Genomic DNA, 9,867 nt, shown 5'->3' on the forward strand with positions numbered 1-9,867 from the left:
GGGCGCTCTCACAGACAGAAAATGTCACAGCAAGACTCTCCATTTGAGTCAGATACAGAACAAATCCTCTCACAAACTTCTCCACAAGCCTCCTCAGCATCCCCAGTAATATTATTACAATTTGAAAAAATGCTTCATAAGGCTTTAAAACAAACCTCAGACCAAATAACAAAAAGCCTAACCAAAGAAAAAAGAGAGCTGGGAAACCGCACCGCAGCCTTAGAAATAAAAATGGATGAAATTGAAATTACAACCCAAGAAAATATAACAGAATTGGAACAATTAAAAGAAGAGAATTTAATACTACAAACTAAGCTCGAAGATTACGAAAATAGAGCCAGACGTTCAAACTTGCGCATAAGGGGAATACCTGAAACTGTGACAGACCTGCAATCTACTATTACTGCTCTATTACAAGAACTAAAGCCAGATATCCCTATTGAACGTTTAGAACTGGACAGAGTACACAGAGCCCTCACAGCCAAAAAGAAAGATGGACCCCCACGTGATATAATCACAAAATTTCATTATTACAGAACGAAAGAACAAATACTAATTGCTGCAAGAGAAAAAAAGGAACTTAATTTTCAAGGACACAATTATCAAATTTTTGCTGACCTATCCCAACTTACTATTACTAAAAGACGATCCATGAAACCCCAACTAATGGAACTGCAATGCCACAACATTATGTATCAATGGGGCTTCCCCTTTTCAGTCAGATTTAACTACCAAGGTACAATTTACAGAAGCAGATCAGCAGATGAACTACAACAAACCCTTTTAAAATTAAATCTGACAGAACGCACAAGCAGCAACTCTCCCACACGCAGAAGAATGGCATTATCTTCACCTTCAGGCAGCACCCAGAAAATTTCAGAACAAAATGGGAATCATCATTCTCACAAAAGAGGCCGTTATGCCACATCATCCATGGACCAAGAAGATTCAATGGACTGACATCCTAATTCCTGATATCTCTTCATTTATTATACTAAGAGATGGTTCTCTATAAAAAACCTGTATTTATAACTGAATGTGACTGCATTCTGATAGTCACACACTGTGTGGGATCATGTTACATTCCAGTTATATTTCTTATTACTTCTGATTCATATAGCCTTAGAATATATAAGTGAAATAAGGAAATTCTTGTTCAGTTATATATTTTCAGGTAATAACAATAGATTTATTACTTTTTAGGACAAATATGTTAAATAATCCAGAAGTAAAATAAGCTTTTTCTTTCTTTTCTTAAAACAAATATATTATTACCTAACTAGTTCCTAGAACTATGTTTTTGTTTATTCTAATCTGAAGCAATACAACCTCAATTTTATGAGTTAACATATCTAAACAGTTACATATGAATAAAATATGTAATTGTTTACTCTAAAAGGGTTAAAATCCCAAAATAATTCAAACTATCTTCATCAATACCAAAGTTATTAACAGTACCTTTCTAACTGAATTATTTAGCCTAGGGCAAGACTAACCATATACAACCACCCTGGAATAAATAATTTCAACAAAAACTATATTCTGCACTCCAATTAATGAATCATCATTTTGATGTCTTTTGACATAGCACTTCTCTCCTGTAAGCGGAAGATCCGTGTACCCCCATTAGCCCTCCTCATTCTCCCAACCATATTATGTGGGAGTGTGACGAAGGCACTTATTCCCCTGAGAGAGATATTTATTCTCTTTCACGGGTATATTGTGATTACTTGCAAAAAATAATTTATACAATGTATCATCTAATCTCATATGTTTTTTGTTTACTCTTTACTCCAGAATTCACTGGTTTCTTTTCTATCTTTTCATCTCTTCAGTCCACACAGGTTGATCTGCGCAGTCAGCTCTGCATAACAAAAAGTAAGTCAAAACTATTTGATCTGTTGCCATGGCACCAAAGAATATACTTTCCCTGAATGTTCAGGGAATAAATGTCCCTCAAAAAAGGACCAAAGCCTTCCGTACTTTCCATAACAAGAAGGCTCACATAGTATGCCTCCAAGAAACACACTTCACCAAAGATTCTACTCCAAAATATATTTCTCCTTTTTATCAACAAATTTACACGGCTTCTGCCTGTACCAAACAAAGGGGTACTCTAATTGCATTTCACCGATCCACACCATTCACCTTATCATCAGAAATTAAAGACCCAGAAGGTAGATACCTGATACTCATGGGTTATATAATGGATACAGCAATCACGGTGATTTCCTACTACGCTCCTAACAAACAACCTACACCATTCCTCTCACATATATTACAAGTGATTAATACACACAAAATAGGAACAGTGATAATGTGCGGGGATTCGAACCAGGTCCTCCTCCCATTTCTAGATAAATCACCTTTTACACCATCCAAAATAACCTCTAGATTGCCTTTTTCTCAACTTCTTTCCAAATACAATCTGGTAGATTCGTGGAGAGAAAGTAACCCAATGAAAAAGAAATTCACTTATTTCTCGCACCCTCATCAAACCTTCACCAGAATAGATCATATTTTTCTAACAATAGGAATGATACCAGAAATTATTGCATCAGATATAATTCCGATTCCGTGGTCTGACCATAATGCAGTATACACTACTATAGCCTCAGCCATACCAAAAGCGCATGACCCAACGTTGTACTTACCAGACATAATGCTCAAACACCCACTACATCAGATGGCCATTGAACAAGCTTTAAAGGAATACATATCAATTAATAATACAACAGACATTTCCCCAATAACACTGTGGGAAGCTCATAAGCCTGTCTTGCGTGGTACAATACAAAGACAAATGGCACTATTTAAACGGGAACGCAAAAATCTAGCAAAAAAACTAGAACTCAATTTTAATGCAGCCTACATATCATTCCAAGATAATCCATCTCAGAGTACAAAATCTCATCTGGAAAAATCTAGATTGGAATACAATCTATTTCTCACTTAGTCAGTTGATAAATCCCTCAAACGCTCCAAACACAATTTCTACATGAATACAAACAAACCAGGTACATATTTGGCTCGGGCATTAAATTCAACTAACAAATCTTTCAAACCAATACGTTTGAAATTATCAAAAAATGTTTATACTTGTAATCCAGTTAAAATAGTCCATAAATTTCACTCACATCTCGCAACTTTATACAAGACAAACAATGAATTTAATCCTACAGAGGCTGAATCCTTCTTCTCAAAAATAACCTTACCTGAGTTGTCTCAGAATCAAAAAAGCAGTTTGGATGAGCCTATAACTATAGATGAAGTTGCTAACGCCATAAAAGACCTAAAACTTAACAAAAGACCAGGCCCAGACGGCTACTCGGCTTTATACTATAAAACATTCTCAGAAATACTCTCTCCCATTCTCACTGAAACTTTTAACAAACTTCTAGAAGGACATTATTTTCGGCAAGAAACACTAATGGCAATTGTTTGTATGATCCCAAAACCCCTTTCTGATGATACTTCCTGTGTTATCGGCCTATCTCTCTGTTAAACCTTGATATTAAATTATTAGCAAAAATAATAACAAAACGCCTCAATAGCATTATAGGAAAATTAATACATAGAGATCAAGTAGGTTTCATGCCAAATAGACAGGCAGGCGATAATATACGCAGGGCAGTGTTATTGGCACATATTGCTAAAAAACGGAAAATCCCTTTATGTTTTCTATCTCTCGATATTAAGAGGGCATTTGACACAGTATCCTGGCAATATATGCAATATTCATTACAAAAATGGGGTTTTGGACCCCACTTTTTAACATGGATCAAAGCATTATATAATAAACCCAAAGCCTATATAAAATATGCTGGATACAAATCTGATGCCTTTAATATCGAAAGAGGTACCCGACAGGGTTGCCCATTATCTCCCTTATTATTTGCCCTTATACTCGAACCCATGGCCCAATACATCAGAACAAACCAAACTATAACTGGCATTGAAGTAGGAGGTATTACACACAAATTATGTATATTTGCAGACGATATATTACTTTTTCTATCATCACCACAAGTCTCTGGTCCTAACTTAATACCAGCTCTTGATGGATATGCAGCCCTATCCGGCCTTATGATTAATCCTAAGAAATGCCTAGTGCTTAATATTTCGCTCACAAACATGGAATTGATCCCGGCTAGGGCTGCACTCCCATTCCCATGGGCAGAAAAATCAATCCCATATCTTGGAATTCATTTAACAGCATCTCATTCTGACTTATTCTCAACCAATTATCCTCCTGTATTAAGACAGATCACAAATCAAATAAAACAATGGTCGCAACTTCCTTTATCCTGGATAGGGAAGATTAATGCAATCAAAATGACTATTCTACCCAAATTGCTTTATCTATTCAGAGTCCTCCCTATTCCAATTCCTTCCTATTTTTTGAGAATAGTACAAAAAAGAGCAACTTCGTTTATATGGGGCTCTTCTAAACCACGTATACCTATACACACACTACATCTTCCCAAAAATAAAGGAGGCCTGGGATACCCTAATTTTACTAACTACTACAGAGCAGCACATTTGGCCAGTCTGTCCAAATACCATGCAAAACAGGAAATCCCATTATGGGTATTTATAGAGGCTTCAGAAAATGACCCTCTATTAATATCAAACTTGTTATGGCTTGATCCTAAAGACCGCTTTAAAATTCATAATCCCATAACTAAACACTTCTTATCTCTCTGGGATAAACTAAAAACCAAATATCAGTTACAATCTCCACACAATCCTCTCCTTTCTTTTATCAGAAATCCAGCCTTTTATCCGGCATGGATCTACCCAAATTCTTTTAAAGCTTGGACAACATCAGGCATTCAGACACTAAATGACTTCATAGCATCTAAATCATTCCTTTCATTCCCATCGCTTAGAGAAAAATATGATCTACCAAACTCTGAGATATTTAGATATCTCCAAATCAAAAATTTCTATACACCATTCCTAAAGGGGGATACACCATTATCCCAATTATCCATTTTTGAATCAATCTGTACAAAAGATCCTTTTGCTAAAGGTACAATTTCATCACTTTATAATCAATTATATGGAGTAGTAAATCTTAATAGACCCTCTTACGTTCAGAGGTGGGAGGAGGACCTGGGACGAACTTTAGAAGACACAGACTGGTCTAACATATGGCTCACATCTAAGTCATCTTCACCCAACATCTTAGCACTGGAGACAAATTATAAAGTCCTAACTCGCTGGTACCTTGTACCCGCAAGAGTGGAAAAATATTCACCTAATACCTCAGCTCTTTGTTTTCGGATGCCCAGAAATAGGCACACATTTACACATATGGTGGACGTGCCCAGTAATCCAAACCTTCTGGAAGGAAGTCTTCGTGATTGCATCTAAAATATTTAAAAAAATAATACAACCAGATCCATATATAACTTTACTTAATCTAAAAGCGGAATGGTTAACACTCTCTCAATTAAAACTTATGATCCAACTAATAACGGCTGCAAAACAAACAGTGGCCAAGGCATGGAAATCTCCTACATTGGTACTAGCAGAAACAATTCACAGGATGAATAATACAATGTCCCATGCATTTGAAAAACTTTGGCATCCTTGGATAAAACAACAGTTCCTGTCAAATTTCAATGACTCTGTCCTGTTGCCATGGTAACAGATTAAATGACTTACAGAGACTCCCATTCTAAGGCTTCAAAGAGAACTAAAAAGAATAATAAACTGACGAGCGGGACAACCTTGTGGACCATACCTCTGCCTTTCTACCCTTTTTCTTCTTTCTCTTTCCTTTTCTCCACCTTACGATTAAAGCTCATTATCAGAATTTATTTGACCTATATACACTCTACCTGTAAACAATATGTATAGTAGGTATAAATCATTTAAATACCTACAAAAGTAACTAAGGAAATGATATATATATTTAATTTAGGTTTATGTGAACCCAATGTTTAATATTTGAAATTTCATGATATTTACCTATATAAACCCTACTGTAAAACAATGAGCTTACTTTATAGATCCTTGTAAACTTACTTTATGTATCTTTATAATATTGTATACTCAATAAACTTCTTTTGACAAGGAAAATGACGCATGCTCTGAAGCAAGTGCGAGATGGAAGCGCTCGGTCTGGTAAAACTAGCGTTCATAATGGAGATACCACATTCCTCACGCTGCAAATTCTGTGATGTTTTAATGCAGCGCATTCTTTTGTTCTTTATAATGCTAGAATAATGAAGTTGCTTTGCTGCTGATATTCACACAGAGTTCTCACAAACATATTTCTTTATTATTTCTCATGATCTCCTGAATAATCTTGTATTTTTTAAAAGCCAGATCTCCAAAATAATGTTTAGAATTATGTTTTATAGTCATCTTTTTTTTATTTGTTTTATTTCATTAAGATCTCCTTTTATTTGGATTATTGAAAAATTATCACAAACTGAACAGCAGTTAAAACGATCTGAAAAGCACGAGTCTGAAAAGCGCGATTCGTCTCTCACCAAACTTCTACTAACACGAGATAAACACAAGATTAGCAGAAGGAGCCCAAAGGGTGGCACACTGGGTATTGAACTTCCGTTTTTTATTTTACACAAAGTTGTCACTAAATGATATATTGTTCAAACATGGCATGGTTATATGTGGAATTACACCCCAATACATTCTGCTGCTACTCCTGTATATGTGGATACCACATGTGTGAGACTTTTTTGGAGCCTAGCCACGTACAGGACCCCAAAAACCAAGCACCGCCTTCATGCTTTCTAAAGGCATAAAATTGTGATTTTACTCCTCACTACCTATCACAGTTACGAAGGCCCTGAAATTATAGCACAACCCCCCCAAATGACCCCATTTTGGAAAGTAGACACCCCAAGGTATTTGCTAGGAGGCATGGTGAGTATTTTGCAGATCTCATTTATTTTTGAAAATGAAGAAAGAAAAGAAAAGTGTATTTTTTTTTCTTTTTTCAATTTTCAAAACTTTGTGACAAAATACTCAACATGCCTCTCAGCAGATAGCTTGGGGTGTCTACTTTCCAAAATGGGGTCATTTGGAGGGTTTGCTATGTGGGCATTTCATCGCCTCTGAAACAGTGATAGGCAGTGAGATAGTGAAATCACCATTTTACGCCCTTAGAAATCCTGAGGGCGGTGATTGGTTTTCGATGTCCTGTACATGGCTAGGCTCCCAAAATGTCTCACACATGCGATATCCCCGTACTCAGGAGAAGCAGCATAATGTATTTTGGGGTGTAATTTCACATATGCCCATGGAATGTTTGAGCAATAGATCATTTAGTGACAACTTTGTGAAAAAAATTGTAATTTTCCCACAACTTGTGGCAAAATATAAAATATTCCATGGACTCAACATGCCTATCAGCAAATAGCTTGGGGTGTCTACTTTCCAAAATGGGTTCATTTGGGGGGGGGTTGTGCCATCTGGGCATTTTATGGCCTTCAAAACTGTAATATGTAGTGAGGAGTGAAATAAAAAATTTACGCCCTTAGAAATCCTGAAGGCGGTGATTGGATTTCGGGGTCCCGTGCGCGGCTAAGCTCCCAAAAAGTCTCACACATGAGGTATCCCCATACTCAGGAGAATCAGCAGAATGTATTTTGGAGTGTAATTCCACATATAACCATTGCATGTGTGAGCAATATATCATTTAGTGACAACTTTGTGTATTTTTTTTTGTCATTTTTCAATCACTTGTGACAAAAAAAAAAAAATATTCAATGGGCTCAACATGCCTCTCATTTCTTGGGGTGTCTACATTCCAAAATGGGGTCATTTGGGGGGGGGGGTTGTACTGCCCTGCATTTTAGCACCTCCAAAAATGAGATAGGCAGTCATAAACTAAAATCTGCATAAATTCCATAAAATGTACTCTAGTTTGTAGACGCTATAACTTTTGCGCAAACCAATAGATATATGCTTATTGACTTTTTTTTACCAAAGACATGTGGCTGAATACATCTTGGCCTAAATGTATGACTAAAATTGAGTTTATTAATTAATATTTAATAATTTATTAATTTAAAAAATTATTAATTTTTTTTTATAACAAAAAGTAGAAAATATCATTTTTTTTCAAAATTTTCGGTCTTTTTCCATTTATATCGCAAAACATAAAAATTGCAGAGGCAATCAAATACCACCAAAAAAAGCTCTATTTGTGGGAAAAAAAGGATGCAAATTTCGTATGGGTACAACATTGCATGACCGCACAATTACCGGTTAAAGCAGCGCAGTGCCAAATTGTAAAAAGTGCTCTGGTCATTGAGCAGCCAATTCCTCTGGGCTGAAGTGCAGAGCCGGTACAAGGCAGGGGCGGAAGGGGCGATACAATTTGCAGGAGGGAGGGGCACAGGTGAAGTGTCGGCAGTGTGTTTCACAGTAAGCACTAGCCGGTGCCGCTAATAGCTGTGCCTGGACTGCAGTCTTCTGTACCTGTCCCTGTAACAATGTGCCAAGTACACTCCTGCCCCCAACACAAGTCTAGACAGAGACAGACCGCACTAGCCCTACCCCGTCAGCACTTCACTCCCCTATGAAGACCCTTCGTAGTCCCGTCCTGGCGGCGTGACGTCACTCACAGCCGGAGGCGGCATGGGAGGAGCATAAAGAGCTGCTGCTGAAGCTGCAACTAGGAGGTGGAGGAGCCGCCGAGGAGGAACCAGGTCAGCAAAGTGCATAGGCGTGCGCAAAGGATGTGCCAGGTGTGCCTGGGCACACCCTAATGACCCTGTGTGGTGCATATTTACAATGTTTAGACCAATGATATTTCACCAAATTAAAAAAAAAAATCTCCTTTTTTCTTATTTCTCCTAAAAAAAAAATTAAAATAATATTGTAACTGCCCTACTAACACCAATCTCTGCCCTTATGACACCGTCCACTTCTCTACTGACACTGTCCATTGCTCTACTGACACTGTCAGTATATACACATGCACACATATGCATATGAGCTTTGGGGTGCACACCCTAATGCAATAGGCTGCGCACACCTATGACAAAGTGTGTATATGATTGCACCAAATTAAGCACTAAACAGAATGATTGCCAAATGCCATCTGCAGATTAATAAATGAACTGTCTGGATCAGATGAGGCGAGGAGGCTGAGAGGGGATAATTACCAATGCTACCTATTTTTAATTTCGGTAATATGCAGCATGGGGGGGGTTAATGTACTGCCACTGGTCACTGATGCATTCGTGGCTGACCAGGTGCAGTACATTAACCCACCATGCTGCATATTACAGAAATTAAAAATAGCAATGGTAATTAACGTCCCCTCAGCCCCCCCCCATTCGGATCCAGACAGTTCATTTATTAATCTGCAGCAGGTTCATAAACAAACTGTCTGGATCCGATTGGGGGAGGCGAGGAGGCTGGGGGGAGGTTAATTACCATTGCTATTTTTAATTTCTGTAATATGCAACATGGGGGGGGGTTAATGTACTGCACCTGGTCACTGAATCTGGCATCAGGTGATGGTGGTAAATGACAGGGGGCATCTGGCAGCAGGTGACGGTGGCAAATAACACGTGGCATCTGGCAGCTGGTGACAGCGATAAGTGACACGTTGCATCCGGATCTGACAGCAGGTGACAACAGTGAATGACACGTGACATCTAGCAGCAGGTGACAGCGATAAGTGACACGTTGCATATGGATCTGGAAGCAGGTGATGGTGGCAAATGACCCCTGGCATCTGGCAGCAGGTGACGGTGGCAAATGACCCCTGGCATCTGGCAGCAGGTGACGGTGGCAAATGACCCCTGACATCTGGCAGCAGGTGCCGGTGGTAAGTGACATGTTGCTCTGAGCCCTGTGCTGATAATTAATACA

Source organism: Aquarana catesbeiana, linkage group LG04 (assembly GCF_042186555.1).
Source record: "Aquarana catesbeiana isolate 2022-GZ linkage group LG04, ASM4218655v1, whole genome shotgun sequence".
Taxonomy (NCBI): domain Eukaryota; kingdom Metazoa; phylum Chordata; class Amphibia; order Anura; family Ranidae; genus Aquarana; species Aquarana catesbeiana.